At 41.6% G+C, this 17,256-nt stretch overlaps 1 protein-coding gene across 1 annotated transcript in view; it reads left to right on the forward strand.

Annotated features, from left to right (window-relative positions):
- Positions 1–1,044: 1,044 nt before the first annotated feature.
- lingo2b (leucine rich repeat and Ig domain containing 2b) overlaps positions 1,045–17,256 on the forward strand; it is a 36,481-nt gene continuing 20,269 nt past the window's right edge. Inside the window, exon 1 of the mRNA XM_020084855.2 lies at positions 1,045–1,489. The gene's annotated coding sequence lies outside the window, so the exon portion shown is untranslated. The remainder of the gene's footprint in view (positions 1,490–17,256) is intronic.

Raw genomic sequence — 17,256 nt, forward strand, 5'->3', positions numbered from 1 at the left:
CTAAACTCCATCCATCCATACTACTTATCCTTTAAACCCTAGCAAGCTTTTTGTTTCCCACTATGCATTGTGAATAGTAATGTAACCAATGATCACTTATCGAGCAATGTACCATCATGCAACTTGTACAAATGTAATAAGAGTGGAGCTGCACATCACAGCACAAACTGCAACAAACAAGTTTATTCCTTAATTTAAAGATGGTCATTCAAGAAGTATATTGAAGTGTAAAATCAACATTTCAATTTTATAATGGGATTTTTCACTGGCAGATGTTGTTTTACATCATAATCCAGTGACAATAACGTAATCACAGTCACAAAGGAACACTACACATTAGCGTCTTCTGCTGATGTGCTCACCATATAGTCCTCTACATAGAAGTCCCTATATAGTGAGTAGGGGATAGTGAATGAATGGGTAGTTTGGGACAAAGCCTTAGTTAACGATCATACAAATCAGCCTTATATTAACCTGCAGAACATGTTCCTGATCAGGATTTATCATTAGTAGTTAATAAATATGTCACAAACTGAGAGATACAGCAAATGAAATATTTGTCTTTACGCATTGTATGTACAGTTCTTATCTCTTATCTCAAAAACTGATGAATTCATTCATTTCTTCCTTCAAAGGTTCACTGTGTCCTTCTGGACATGGCGGCCTCTGTGGGGACGACCCTCTCCTGATGTAAATATAAAGTACTTTAATATAGTCTAGGGTAAGAAAACAACTATTTGTACAATTAAGATGATGACACACTAGTAAATATATAACTAGGATTACATAATATTCAGTTTCTGCGAATAGATCTCGTTCACGTCAATAGGGCGAAATAAACCCCTGGGCAACATCTGGAGGACATACAAGTGGAGTCATCCACTGGACCTCATTATCTGATGCTTGTTTTTATGTCTTCTTTAAATTCTAGGCTTTTATTCTGAAGGCAAAGACAGCCCGGCCTCTCTAGTCGCAGCTGCGTGCTTGACGCTCTCTCTCTCTCTCATTCTCTCCATCCCTCTCTCTCTCTCTCTCTCTCTCTCTCTCTCTCTCTCTCTCTCTCTCTCTACCCGCCGTCATCCATCGCGGTGCCGCTGCCTCCCCTCGTCAAACCCGGAGCCGCCGTCAGGACGGATTAGCAGCCTGGTGACTGGAGAGAGATGCAGATCTAATATGAATGAAATTAAAGACATTAAAAGACAAACAACGGATTTTCTTCAGGGTAGTTTTTTCCAGGCAAGACAGAGTGGAAGGAGAGCAACTCAGTGACAGGATTGCATTCACAGTCTGTGCAAGTGTGTGTCAGTGACAGTTAGTGCGTGTGTGTGTGTGTGTGTGTGTGTGTGTGTGTGTGTGTGTGTGTGTGTGTGTGTGTGTGTGTGTGTGTGTGTGTGTGAGAGAGTGTGTGTGTGTGTGCCTCGGACTCCCACTCAGTGATGTAAAACGTGAAGGTGGATTTTGGCGTGTGCAGGAGCAGGTGAAAGGAAAGGTAAGACTCACCCCACACTGAGCCTTCAACATGTCTTATAGTTTGGGATGGAGGGCAGGGGGCATTCAATCTGTGCTTTCAATCTATCTGTTGCCAAGATGAGTGAGAAGCTGTCCCTGCACAACTCACCATCACCTGGCTGTCATGGGAGGGAAAGATAATGACCCTTGGTTTCATCAGCAGTCTGTGGGCGGGAGGACTTTGGTAATTTAATCGGATAAATAAATAAAAAGTGATGAGGTCCCTGTGAGGTGATGAACGGAGATGGAAGCTGTGCCTCAGCTCTGACAGTCATGTAGGTGTAAATGAAAATGTGCTGCATTCACTGTGTGTGAGTTTGGGGTGGGTGACGACACTTCTCCCTCATAACACCCACTGCTGATCAAGAGAGATTTCATAATTGGAAAAAAAAAAAAAATGTGGAAAGCTTTTTTTTTTTCTGCTCGGGGTTTGGTGACGCCCGTGGATGCGAGTGTTGCAGCAGAGCGGTTGCATCTGCACACCAGGTGACACGATGACACCAACTCACTTCACAAGGTGGATGAAGCCCTCCCCGAGCTGCACAGCGGGGATGACACATGCACTGTATGAAGTTGGATGCTGGCGCTCTGCTGTGAGTCAAAGTGGCCCTGCAGCACAGAACACACTCCTGTCTTCATAACTCCCCCCCCTCCTCCCAGAGTGGACCTGGATTTCTAAAAGCCTGCAGGGGGTCAGCTATTGTGTAGATAGAGTCTCTCATGCAGATGAGTGCTTGCAAAAAAAAGAAAAACCACTTTACACACTTCTATCTTGACCTTAAGTATGAGATATAGGGCTGAATTATAAATGAGTATCTCTCCAGTGAAGGGACTTAGCTACTGTCTCTTGTCTGACGTCCGCGGCCATTAATTGAGTATGGCATGGTCCAAGGTAATTGGGTGCAAATTGAATCTGGACGTTCTTATCTTTATAATGGAGAGCAAAGTTCAAGGGAAATAGCCAGAAATGCATTTGCGAGTCATGTCTAAAAATAAAGATAGATGGGCGTTCAGGAACAATAGTTTGCTGAGCTGTGTCAAATAATTCACCACTCAGACAATAGTCTTGCATCTCGTGTTCGTGCATCAACATAAAAGTAGGTTTTCTCGCAAGTTTGCTGGTGACGGATGAATTCAGCTGCAGGTAGCTCAGGGTTTCGACAACTGCCGCCCCTGCTGTCTCTGAGCAAGAGGGATGCTAATCGAGGAGAGAGAGGATGCAGCCGCTACCGCTGCAAGACACGGAGCGGGAGACAGAGAGAGGATGCGTGTCTGCGAGAGAGAGAAAGGGAGAGAGTATGTGTGAGGCGTTTCCATGGCAACCTGTCAGGGGTGTGTTTGGTCCCCGGAGACGGCCAGGAACTGAGGGGAGGAGAGAGATGAGAGGAGAGGAGAAAACTATCCCTCGTTAAGGGTGAGAGGGGGATGGGGGAAGGAGATAATGGATGGAAGAGTGGAAGGTGGTGCTGCCCCCACCCCTGCCTCTCTCCACCCTTCCACCTATTGTTTGTTTTTCTGCTCTCCTCCGCAGGCTTCCTCTTCTTGCCTTCCCTCACGCCACCTCCTCTGTTGGTTCGGTAGTACCTCGCGGGCATCGTGTCATGTGGGAGGGTTTCACAGTTCTTATCGAGTGCATCAAAGTGTTCCGGTGTTTGAATCGGCACAAACTGATCTCTGTGCCTCCTTGTAACCAACCGTGACCAAAGTCTTGACTTGCACGACCTCGCGAGTCAAGGTCCACGCCCCTTTCATTGGTCACCACTCTTGACAAGCAAACAAATAAGTTGACACCAAGCAGCTTGTTGCTTCCTGGCTCTTTGATTTCTCTCACATGGGGCCAATAATGTGAAAAAGCAATGTTAGTGTTTGAGACCCACAGGAAACTGTCCAACAGCCACATGTTCATAAAATGTAAGGGAATTCAACTTAAGTAAAAAGGGACAATTCACATTTCAAACTCCAGAAAATGTCTGCAACAGGAGATAAGATGTTAACAGCACATGGACATCAGCGTTGGATAGTTCCAACAAAAGCTCTGGAATCTGATAACTTCATCGGTGTCTTCTACGTGTTTGGTTCCTCTATTTGTATTCTTTTTGGTTTTATCACTTTTTTTTCAGTGTTAGAAGCGTCATCAAAGCGCCCACTCGCTTCAGGGGATCCTCAGACCAATCTCCTGTCGTATCCTCATGGAGACTTCCTGGGACAATTCTGGAACTGACTAAGACATTTGCGTTCTCACATACAGCTCCTCTGGATAATTTCTGGAGATTATCTGCAGTTCAGTGCATGTCTGAAAGCAGTTTAGAGAGTTGACAATAAAGATATGACAGGAAAATTATTTTAATAATATATCAGATTAAATAATTCCCTATTTATTATATAGTAAATCTCTGTCTCAAACAAAAATCTTTGTTTTATTGACCTGGACGAGACACTCCATTAACGTGGACAGGGTGTTGGTGAATTCATGCTTTTACTCAGTTTTTTAAAAACTGTATCATGAATTTAATGTTCAGAATTTTCTACCACTGAGTATGATTCAAACGGCATGAACATAGGAGCTTGTGTATCGTCCTCACATGGTGTGGATGCAGGAAAGGCTGTCGGAGGAATGGAAGGCTGAAAGAAGCGCGGCTGTGTTGCTGAAGCCACCAGAGCAGTACGCTACACTACACTGTGAGGCAGTAGCTCTGTGTCAGGCCACCAGTTAATTTAACTCAATTAAGTCAGAATGAACAGATTCCGTTAAATTAGGGAGCATTCACACAAACTTAAGCTCTGTGAAGTTTGGTACTTTTGCTGTCTTGTGTTTATTTTGGACTCCGACAAACCTACTCTTATATTGTTGCACATGAATTAAAGTCATCGTCGTACAAGCACCAATTACGACAGTAAAACAACAGCTGGCTGCCAAACCCATTATTAATGCAAGGAGTTGGCAAATTCATAAACACACCACTTTAACTGTTTAATGATTATCTTTATCGCACCATATTATCAAGCAGCATTAAACTATAAAAGACCATGTGTTGCTGTCTACCAGACAGTAACTCATTATTATTGGAGAGAAGAAACAAGGAACAACACAAGGCTCCGAGTTGAACTTTTGCTCAACTTGCTTGCTGTCCTCCAAGCAGCCTTCCAAAAATATACTGCAAGTCATCTAGAGTGTGCAGAGCAGCACACAAAAAGCTGCACCGTCACTGAAAATGTTTTTCAACTGGAACAACACATGCCATCACATCCCAAGGTTCATGTTCACAAATCTTTCCAGTGCAAATATATCTTGTCGCAGTGGTGACGAAATGTCCCATTTTGTAAGAATGTTCCCCGAAAAGATTCAATCATAGAGCCATTGAAAAGTGATCCATAGATGCATTCTGTAGATGTCATCTGTTACCACAATGTACAGGGTGAGGGGCACTTAGGGAGTTCTTAAGCAAAGGGGGGGGGGGGTGGCTGCAACAAGTGGAGACAAGAGAGAAGTTCCCCAAATGCTGTACTAGGAAGATGATATAACGTGCATCAACTGCTCGTAAACTGACGCTACCTTTTAGCTGGAATAAGAGCTCTCAGAGAGTATTCTCAAAATAGTCACAAAAACGGGGTGCAGCTCAGGTTTCTGATGCTAGGTGCTCAGGAATTATAAAAAAAAAAAAAGACTGAGTGGCTACAACACAGCTCTGCAACAAAAAAACCTTGAATAACTTTGAAGGCAGGGATTCACAAATGTTTGAATTAAGATGAAAGATAAAATGACCTGTGTCGATGCACAGATCAGTTACACAGGAAACGTATCGTCATGGGATAGAGTCAGTGCGTTGGTTCTCTCCATGTCTGTGCTGTTATTCTGAATGCAGATGTGGTCAAAGTAACAGGACAGTGACGACCCTCTCCAGATGTAGCCCCGCCACACATTAGCAATTCAGCGAGCTACGGAGTGCTCGTTGTTATTGGAGATGAATCTTTAGTTTGACAGGGAAGACGGGGCGAGTCTGTGGGGCCCTTTGCTGGAGTGTGATTAGCAATGCAGATGCAGGTTTCTGTAGGCGTCAGTTTCAACAAACTCAAGGTTCCCCTCTCTCCAGTGCATGATTAAAATGTAACAGTGGTGCGTGGGAAATTCACAAGAGCAGAATTATGCTCCAACGCTCAAAGAACCTATTTTTTGCTCAGGTGTGTCACACCTCCTCCTGCACACGCTCCCTCGCTCCTTCTCTTGCACATAAATACACTCGAGGGCTCGACCCACATGGGATCCTGGCCAAAAGTGGCTCAGCGCTGCCAACAGCCGTTTTTTCCGGCAACATTTTGATTTGATTAAAAACGAATGTGGAAATGTGACATTCCTGAAAATTAGGATCGTGTAATTCTCCTTAAGAAACACATGAAAAGACATGTCACTTTTGGCAGCATTGAAACAACTCACTGAGTTAGTGATCCTAACTGTAAGGATGATGATGATAATAATAATAATAATTAAACATAGTCATAATAATAAAGATCTTCATAATAACAGTATGCTTATGTAATCCAGCTGTTACATTAAAATCAATGCTTTGCCTGTCGTGTTCTGTCCTCCCACTGACAGATGATCAATTGAAATCTATGTGTTCACATTAAAACACGTGGTGCCGTTAAAAGCACAGTGTCTCTTCTGCTCTGTACAGACTTGACCCACTGTAGTTACACATCACATTAATAACTAATAATGTTATTTATTGCCTCATCGAGAGTCAGTGCACACCCCGTGCACCTCATTATGTCTGGTAGCACAGCACATACCAGAGGAAAGTGCTCCCAGTTGCTCTGACGACCGGCTGAAAACACCTTGAGTTGCTTTGAGTCAAAATGTTTATAAGTGCCTGTCGCTCTTGCAGCTATATATAAACATGCTTAGCTCTCAGCAATGTTGGGGGCAGATAATAGCACACATCCTTTCCATTGACAAATGAGGAAAGGAAGCAACAGGCAGGTCTCTGGAGGAGGCTCACGTAGGAGACGCAGGTGAAATAGGAAAAAGGCTTTCAGCACAATGGAGTTCTCAGGTTAGTGTGAACTCCCCTTCCTCCGGCATTGCCGTGTACCCGGAGGACGCTCGACGTTCATCGTTCCTCAGATGTCTATTTCTGGATTATTTAAAAGCACAGTGTGTGAAAGGAGCTGGCTTGCCCTCTCTTTAATCAGTACATTCATTAACACAACAGTGGAAGGAGGATATTTTCTTCCTTCTGAATTTAATTCTCTGAACTTCTGCCACTGTTCGCTAACGCTGGCCCCTTCTCTGGAGGATAATTGGGCAGACGTTGGGTCAGAGTCGACTCTCCAATTGCAGGGGCGTTTCTGATTCAAGGCTGGTCTGATGTGATGATCAGCCGGATTTCAAATTAGACTCGAAAATCCTCCAGTGCGAAAGGAACAGTGATGGAATATTGAGCAGAAACCCACAATAGTCAACGAGAACGAGCCGACTGGGAGACGCCACACACCCGAGAATGGAGCACATTAAATATTCATTTGGAACCATAGCACTGAGGTGGTGTAAAGTCAGAGAATGTGTGAAAATGACAACATTTCAAATAATCACCGGATTCACTCTCCACCTGTAAACAGAAGAGTGCCAAAACCTACACCAGCCATTATTTGGCCAATTTATGGATCCGGCCATTTGTCCTGATCCACTCCAAAGTGAAATGGCTTCGTCCTTGGGTCATGCCCCAGCCCTCCACAAACTGCTCCAACTAACTACAAAAATGACAGTTTTTGTGTAATCCTGCGAACTATTTACACAGAAGAGTACATAAGCTCCTCAATGGAGGTAATAACATTATCTCTTAGTATTTGCTTGCAAAAGCAAGGTTTGAGGCTAACAACAAAACTCTATATATCTATACTCTTTCTATAATATTATTATTTTCCTAGCCCACCATCAGCGAAAGAGCTAACACTGCTTTTGTATTAGCTGTGTAACGTTAGCTAATTCATGAAGCTTACTGGCTGCTTGTAGATAGAAGCAAATCAAGTTATTGCTGTAATTCAGTGACTATTATATATATATATATATGTATATAATATATATATACTAAATATACTAAAATATATACAGCATTTTTTATACATTTCATATATTTGTCATGTTGTATACTGCTGAATTTTTTACTTTTTATTTATATATGTACATCTATCTTTATATAATTAATACTATAAAAAGAATACAGCTATTTAGTATACGATGGTGAAATTAAACTACTTTAATATACATGTAACACATGACGTTTTTATACTAATATTTATATTGTGTACCTCAGTCTATATATACATTTATTAAAATATCTCCTTATACATTGTACTAAGTATACATCCTCGTGCCATCAGCCTGCACTAAACTTTGCTCAAGTATATTTACTCTCTAATATACTTTTATTGCTTTTTCTTCTATTTTGCACTTACACATGTTCTCTTGTCTACAAGTGAATTTCCCGAGCATGGATCTATGGAGCTTATCTTATTCAATCGTATCTTATTACTTTACATGGACGGTGGTCAGGAGGTGCCGACTCTAAAAAATGTTTTACACCAAATAGTCAAATATTTTAGTGGATTATATTATTTGTAATAGTTGTGTTTGGCAGCGGACAGACTTTGATGGGAACAGAAATGACAAGTGAGGGATTTCACATTACGGTCAATCCAAGAACCCGATTTGATATCAGAACATTATTCTATCTGCAGCCCCCCCACCTGAACCCTCATCTCTTTCCTTTTCGGTATTAATTTCAACAGTGAGGCCCGTAACTCTGGATCTCCGGGAGATCTGCCTGCACCTGGCCCATATTCTATGATTAGCTCCCCCGACATCTCACCCGCAGCCTCCCACCGTCTCTGCTGCTGCAAATTTACTTTAGTCACCCATAAAATAAAACTGATAGGAATGCATAACAGGGAAAATGGATTACACACTTTGCAGGTGATAGAAACGAAAGCCCTAGGGGGGTTTAAGAAGCTAAAACAAAGAGAGAAAGGAATGAGGGAAATGACTGAATTGGATAATAGAGCAGAAATGATGCCAAAAGTCAACAGGAGGAGTGGGGGCATTTTGGAGAGTGATTTTTAAAGTGCACAGCGTACAATATTGTAAAGCTGATATAGAAAATGAAAGCAGGAGCGGTGGACGTGAAGAGTGGGAGTGAGATCTAAATGAGTTGTTTTGACCTAAGGGCATCATGCAAAGACAAACTAAATATTTTTTCTCTCCTGAATCTCACCATCTTTCAGTTCAACCTCAAAATGAACAAGACTGTGCAACAACTGCAGGATCAATATTGATTGTTTATGCTCTGTTTGTTTTACAGTATTAGTGTAGTGGGCTCTGATGTGTTCGGAGCAGCAATGAAGATAAATCAATAAATTAAATATTTCCCGGTGAAGTAAGGATACGTCGTTTAAACAGTTATGGCTATAATGTAGCATGAAATCGGTATCATCAGCAAAATAAAACTCTTGATTAAATAGATACGAAACATGTTGGGCTTACCGACTCAACCAGGGTGTAATAAATAACACTGGGTGATAGACGAGCACAAATCAAACTGATTTCCTGACATCACATGCGAGGTAATAAAAACTGCCGCTGATTGCCTGTCATGTATGATAGAGGGAACGAGGCGGCCTGCTGTTTCACATTTCAGAACAAATATTGTTCCAATCTAAAATGTTCAATAAGGCTTTCTCACCTCTGTGACAGGATGCAGGGCGGCTTCGCTGGAGTGCTCTGTAATGGTACAAATAAAATCAGGCTGTTTGTTCGGGGTAGGGTGCGGAGCAGCGGCTCCCAGGAAGGACCTGCTATACTTTAGTAACGACCCTGTCAGTGTGATTGGCCCAGCGAGCTGCAGTCTTAATGCACTCACCCCATCATCATTATAAAGCACTTCAAAGAACACAAAGGCCATTAAACCCACAGAGTAGCACCAGGCCTGTGCGTCTCCACTTGTGGTGCCTGAGGCCCCTCCTGTTGTGTGGACGCCAGCGCTCCGGCTGATCCTCTGTCTGGGGGCGCGCTCCTTGCCACGGGGCCATGCAGCTGGTTGGCGGCCAAAGCCACAGCTTCAGTGGCTTTCAAAGATGACGGCCGCAGCGCCACATGCTCTGCGATAGCTGGCGCCACGTTGACCATCTGAGGAGAAGGTAGCATGCAGAGCTGCCTCTCGTTCAGCGCCATCATGATTCACATTTTATGTTCTTTGTTTAGTGAGCCAATGATTCGAACAATAGATGAAACTACACAGGAGGTTTTGTTGACTTATACTATGGATCAAAGGGATAATGCAGTGACGGTACTGAACAGGTGTGAGATATACTTCTCAGTTATTTATTGAACACTGATAGTGCTGCTCTGACACACTAGTGTGTGACTGACTGTGTCCTCACCACACGTGCAGAGGACTCCAGACAAGAACCAGCCACAAATTGTCCTCAACATCTGGCAGTCTTGATCCCCTGTGGAAAATGAGTAAGTGACCTAAGAGTTAATTTAACTTCGGGGGTTTTATATGATTATGCAGGTACAGTAGATTGTCAGTCACCTTTTCTCTTGAGACTTGAGAGGAGTGTGTGTCTGTGCAGCATTACTTACACCTCTTTAACACCGATATTACTATATCAGTTGGTGTATGCAGGTTTTTCAAACATGGGCAAACCCACTAAAAAGTATATTTTTCATTATTTATTACCTATTGCCAGTAGAGGATTTGCTCATCCTGGTGAGTCATGTTCTTTGACGTCACAATGTTGCTGGAAACAGAGAAGCTCTCTCAAACCTCGCTGTCGTGTCAGTGTTGCATTTTTCATGATACAAAGAAATAAATCCCTGTTCATTCCAAGATGTAAAGAACAATATGTACACAAACGTTCATGGCTATTTACGCACCGACACCCTGAAGTTATATGCCTGTGATACCATTGCACCAGTGAAGCTGCAGCGTCAGCGTCTACAACCACTAAAATGAAGAAGAAATCACTGCCGATTGGAGCCAATAGAAACCTTACCTCACTCCCTCCAAGGTGGGAGCAAATACCGACTGTATCCGTTCCCACTGCAGACAGAAGCCAGAGATGTTCGTGGGTGTTAGAGGGTTTTTGACTAATGGAAAAGGGGCTTTAATCTGACAGTGACCTGTTATATTTTCAAGTGTTTCTGTGGTTCCAAGCAAAGAGGATTTTATCATTTTCAATGATTGTTAAGTTTAACTTTAAACCAGAGGGAAATAAAAGATCGGAACCAGAACTATCTGACTTTAAAAACTGCTATAGAGAAAAATTATTTTTAATGGTCTAAAATGCAATATTTGGTGGCTGATGACGTCTATCATACTGTTATGGAAGCATAAAGACCAAAACTAAGTGTATAAATGAAAAGTGAATCTTATCTAAAACTAAAGCTGACATAAAAATAGAAATATTCCATTTCAGGGTCAATTTCATATGCTAATATGAACACCTAGAATAAATGAATAAACAAATACAAAGAACTTGGCCTTAGGAGTTAGGATGTTGCAACCCCACAGATGACGGGGTTCACACATAAACACTGAATTTCGAGTTATTTTATGTTTATGCTTGTTTTCCAAAATGAACATCCGTTGTAATGCTGCAAGATTGTGAAAAGCCAGCTGGCAAACACATTGGAATAAATGAAAGCGTCCCGCTGTATAATTGTCTGTGAGTGTTTGTTGAAAGACTGCGTCTGCAGAACAAATATTGCAGAGCTATCTGAATGTCACACATTGGAGTGGCTGAGCGAGCAGAGAGCTCATGTTGGGACAGTGGCAGTCTGACGAGAGAACATCCCGACTGTGATGCATTTCCCTAATCTTGCAAAATGTGCAAAGCATTCCCTCTTACTGCGTTGGTCAGCCGCTTTTGGGATTAATTAGCAAGGCAGTTTTGGAAATGGATCCACTGCAAAAAGAAGTCCCTCATTTCACACACTGTTACTGGGCCATATTCATGCTCCCGCTGAAAGTTAGACTGCAAAGAGTTTGTGTTGCTTTTAGCAATGTGTTACCCGTGTCAGTCAGGGAAATGAGACATGAACCCCAGAAAAATTTGGAACAATTGGATTTGTCCGGAGTTTGCCTTTGAAATATAAAGAACACTGAAGGACATTCTCTGGTCAGACGCATGCACATGAACACAGACAGAGGAAGAATGTAATGTTAGAATTCCGCTGCAGATATCATGTTTTTGTTTTCAGCACATCGCACTGACGTCGTCCCTTATCACCAAAAACTCTCTTCACATCTTCATCAGTGTGTGGCTCTGCTTTTTCATCCTCAGATTTCTATTCTTTTGGTTATTTTCACATTTGCATATGTTGCATGTTAGAAGCATCAACACCCCCACTCTCTCTCTCTCTTGGATCTCGCTTGGACATTTGTCTTTACATATATACTGCCCCTCCGAAGAATGCAGCTATACAGTGTTGACCTCCCTTGTTATTACTAATTGGGCTGCAATGAAGTCAAGTAAAATCCAGCTGTTGAGACGATTTACTTTATATAAAGATGGACGACATGACTGCATTGTACAAGCGGAGCCCAAAAGTCTTGATCGCCCCCTGGTGGCTGGCTGCAGAATAGGTCATAAACCTCCATGCTTTATGTTAGTGGATGGGACCAAAGTAAAGAGTCAAAGAACATGGATTTGACTCAAAGATGGTCCATGTCATTTTAGTTTAGTTTTTTACTAAAAGTACAAACAGACAAAATGGAATCAACTAAAATAAAAAAAATAAAAAACACCTCATTAACTTTACTCCTTGAGTAAGAGTAAGTACTTGCTTTTTAATTTAACTTTAGTATTAATAGTAAAAATGAGTGTAGCCTATTCTCTAAAGCAACAGTCTTTAACATCATTATGATTGGAAAATGAATCTAAAAGTACTTACATCCCAACACTACACATGCGGGAGATGGCCGCATTCTGATCCAGGACATTTTGGCTTGATTTCTAGATAGTGGGAGGAAGTGGGAACACGTTGTCCATGTTTTTATACAATCTGCCGTGGCTGAGACGAAGAAACTACTTGAAGATCTATGCTACATGTTTTTGCCTCTCTTTGTTTCATCGAGGAAAAGGGAAATCCAATGTCACAGTTTTGAACATCATGTCTTAATGTCATGCTAGTTTCCAGTGCAGAGTGTGCACCCTTGTCGCTCTCTGTAGAGAGACACTTGTGTTTAAAATTAGAAAGAAACTGGTGACTGTATGATTTTTCTAGTGCATGTTGGTGCATTTTAATTACAGCATTATAAACCTGTTAATTGTCTCAGGCACTGATTTGAGTGTGGGGTGAGAACATGGTGTCAACAACTCATCAATGTACAAGTATATACGTGTTCACTGAAGTCACTGCTGATCCCGTCAGTCAGAGTTAGATTTACCTTCAGGATTGATTTAATGATTGATTCATATATACATATATGCATATATATCAACTTCATCATAAACATGTTATCACAAGCAGCGGAGTTCAGATATATATTCATCTGTCAGCAAGGGAACAAAATGGCTTTCAGAATGTTACTTTCTATTCCCTGGTTTTTTCATGATGAAAATGTGACGTCCTCTTTATGAATCCTTGTGTAAAGAAATCAAACAAATATATTTCTTCTTTAAAATGCCTGACTGTTCTGCTCTTACAAAATTGCAAGACAAGAATTTTGGAATTAGCAAGGTTGCCTCTGAATTTCATGACATACAAGAATGCCTAATTATTTCCTGTGATCAATCCAGAATGGGTATGGTGGACTTTGCTAGCCTGGTATCGCAGGAGCAATTTGCATTTGTCAATGGGTCTGAAACCTCTCAGTTCATTTTCAATGCGCAAGGGACGTTATCATGTCACTTAACAGACCAACAACCAATCAGAGAGAGGTTATGTGTGACATCATGAGGAGTGACAGAAAAATGTAAAAGGTTTTTAAATATAATCCAGTTCAGATTATGGAGGGATGGAAATGTGAAATGGGGCCAGAACTGTCTCTGAGACTGCTCTGATTTCCAGTCTCTGCCACTGATGATGCAAACTACTATATAGAGTAGTAATACGATGTAAATGATCAGTCTACATACTTTTTATGGCTAGAGCAGAATAAATAGAAGCCAAATATAGTGTGGAAAATAGAAATAGATGTGAACCTTAAAATACAAAATCCTGTGTGTTTGACTCAATGTGCAGAACACAAGAGTAGAGATAAGATTCAGATTTTAGTTGCAACTATAAAGAAGTGCATACTGTACCTCCACCAAGGACTAATAGTCCCCTTATGAAAACATATTTATATTTTTGAGATCAAGATTCTTAGTTGGATCTGTACGAAATTAGACTAAATATCAGTCCACTTAACATGTCAGGTTCTTTTTTATCACGATCCAGTAATCATTCTCTGAGAAATTGGAAATATATATATATATATATATATATACATATACTGATGAAAAACAATCCTGGATCTGTCCCCAGATTCGTGACAAAATGAAATGGGTTCTGTCTTGGCTCAGGTCCCATCCTTCTATTAAGTTTAAAGACAATCTGTTGAGTAGTTTTCATATAATCAGGCAGTTAGACAAAAAGCAATTAAATCATGACCTCCTTGGTGGAGGTAGAAACAAGGTGAATGTGAAGGGTGGACAACAGAGTGCTATCAGTCCAAGAGATAGTCAGGGTCTTGAAAAAGACCTACCGGGGGAGAGAGGCAGAGTGGCTTTACTGCTCAGAGCAGAGAACTGACGGGGGAGTGCTGGCTGAGTGTGGCTGGTCCATGGAGCGCAACTGGTGGTCCTGAGGTTCATTTCAGGGGCAGATAGGTGTTGACGGGAGATGGAAGCGACTGGAAGCCACGCCCAGCCAGGAAGACACAGCAACAGCAAGACGCTGGACAAAAACAGATCGTGTTGATGACGTTTCAATATGTGACAGACAAAAGAAAAAGACCAAACAGAAAAAATACAAATATCTCAGTATGAAGAGTACGTGTCTTACACGTAGAAGACGATCAGTAAGATGTCAACTTGGAAGGACATCAAGATTCAAAAGTTTCTGGTGCTGCCAATGTGACAAAATTGATATATTATCTCCTGCCTGGTGCGCCACCCCACAACTGAACGCTCCTGAGATTTTTTCTGTCACGTGAACGTGACTGACGGGAGAATCTCCTGTTGTTTTATATGTTAAAGGAAAACTCCAGACTCAGGTGTGTGAACATTTTCTGTTTTCTGAGTTCACGTCTGAAAGGACTGAAGAGCTTGGACAAAGCAGACATACACATGCAGACGTGAGTCTTCGGTACTACATAAAACAGAAAATTCCATTATCCGGAGTGTTATGGATTTTTTTTCTTCTATTTCTTATACTAAAAAGTTCTGTCTCAACTTCTCAGTGCTGATGCCAACAACTCCATAAACTGAGAGAATGACTTTGAATTTTGTGGGTACCGGCCATCTCTCTCGCTCTCCTCTATTCGGAGACAGAGTTGCTCAGTAACTCACCGTGGGATTCATTATGGCTGAGTGATTGCTGCAGTACTTTACTTAAGTAGAATTCTGCGGCTTTCACTTAAATTTCTCCCAAGTTGGAGTTCTTGTGAGAGAATCGCTGTAAATTTTACCCTCGGTCATTTGCAGCGTTATGCAGTACGACATTATTATATCACATGGAGGAACTCCTTTTGTGATGCAGTGGTGTAATTTGCCTTTTTGTTCTACCCGGCCTCAGCTTCTTCATGCTTCATACTGTAAATGTATCCCATTCATTTCCCCAAATGCCTTTTGACTTCAACCAGAGACAGGGCATGATCATAAAGGCATTCATCTGAAGGGGAGCTAATGTTCCCTGCATTAAAAAAAATTGCATGATGTCGTCTTCTCAAAAAAGCTGCTGCTGCAAAAAAGTAATCTGCATACCAGCACACTGCAAATCATCCAACAGGACACGGCAGGCTGAGCTGCAAAATATTGAAGGAAATGAATTGGGCAGTTTGTTGGTGATCGCTCTTTACAAAGTAAAAATGCTATTTCTACAAGCAGCTAAGTGGTTGTAATGTTTCCGGCCATTTATCAGTTTTAATGGTCATTAAGGGAGAGAGTGCACTCCGGCTGCCGAGACACATGTGCTAAGTGCACTCAGCGTTTCTGCGTGGACAGAACCTGGATCACTGAGCCCGGGCAGATTTGGACGAGATCTTGCAAAGCCACTCATCTCTCGAGAATCAATATCTGTGTGCTGTGTGTTATTAACATGCTTTTTGCTTCCCAGAAAAAAGTCGTTTAGATGTCTGATTTTCGAAAAAGTCCTGATAAAAAAAATTTGGAAAATCAATGTTCATTTCCATTTTGCAGCCATATAAATGCATGTCACTGTACTCATGTGCTCATGAGAATACTTCAACAAGAATATTTACATGGTTTGTCGTGCACAAGAAGGCTGCAATCAGCACCATCATATTTTATATATTTAAACATATATATTTCATGATATTAACATAATATAGTGTTAATCTGTTTTGTAAGTATTGTTTATTTAGTCTTCTATCCACTTAAAGGTAGAATTGGTGATTTGAAATGCCAGTTAACTCACTTTAAAAAGCAATTGACTCCTTTTCCATTGCCAGTGGAGAACTTTCTGTTTCAGTTTTTTTTTTCCACCTGTACGTCATGTTTGTCAGGAATGCATCAAAAACTGAGGACCGCTCTCACCTTGCTGTTTTGCCAAATTAGGGCACTCACCCATGTTCCACATTTTCATCACTGCCGACCTGAGCCGGAAGAGAATAAAACCCATGTCTACTGTCACTCATCTGGGAGTGAATGCTAATTGTATCCGTTCCAATTGCATACAAAAGCCACATATTTGTGGTTGTGAGTTTTTTAACCAGTGGACAAGGGGATTAATAAGCAGGTCCAATCATTTTACTTGTCACGCACATGACCCAAGTCTTCAGCTGAGGAGTTATACACAGCTAATGCAGAGACGATACGCAGAAGTCTGCGAGCGATTCACAGAAAACTCATCTTGTAGCAGTCGTCATGCAGTTCATGTCCTTGTATTTTGTGGGTGTAGCTTTAACAAGAGGGACGATTCGAGGGGGTGGGATGTATTGGGGTCATTTTTACAGTGTAGCCTGCTCTCGCTAGCTTTTCCAGTGTTACAAGCAAAGCCTGTCCCTTTAAGAAGGTGGCCTTGTGGGTCATATGTGTGTCGTGTGGGGGGGAAATAGACTTTGTGTTGTTTGCCAATGTCGGTGCTAGTGCTGCTATGCATCTATATGGGACCATTCACGAACAATCCAATGCAGTACTGAAATAAAATGCCCTGTTCTCTACTTCAAAGTTGGTCCCAATACTGATTTCCAGAGCTCTGAATAGATATAGAAATACTAACAACTGAGTAATTACCACCTGAGTTAGAAGCACATACATAAGGGAGAGCACAAAATCCAAGGTGTTGTAAGTTAAAGCCACTCCAGGAATTCCGCGGCACAGACCAAATCTTCTGGCCTTATATACCTTTACAGTGACCTAACACAGGCCTGAGGAAATAAAAAAGCTGGATTATATATGTGTTAATGTCCAGATAATAATAAAACCAGAAAAATGGTAGTGACTATTTCCTAGAGATGCCTGTGGTCGCTGGAACAGCTGTGACTATTTATTCTGCCGCTCAGTCTTTCATTGATGGAAAAT

The sequence above is a fragment of the Paralichthys olivaceus genome, chromosome 12 (assembly GCF_024713975.1).
Source record: "Paralichthys olivaceus isolate ysfri-2021 chromosome 12, ASM2471397v2, whole genome shotgun sequence".
NCBI lineage: Eukaryota > Metazoa > Chordata > Actinopteri > Pleuronectiformes > Paralichthyidae > Paralichthys > Paralichthys olivaceus.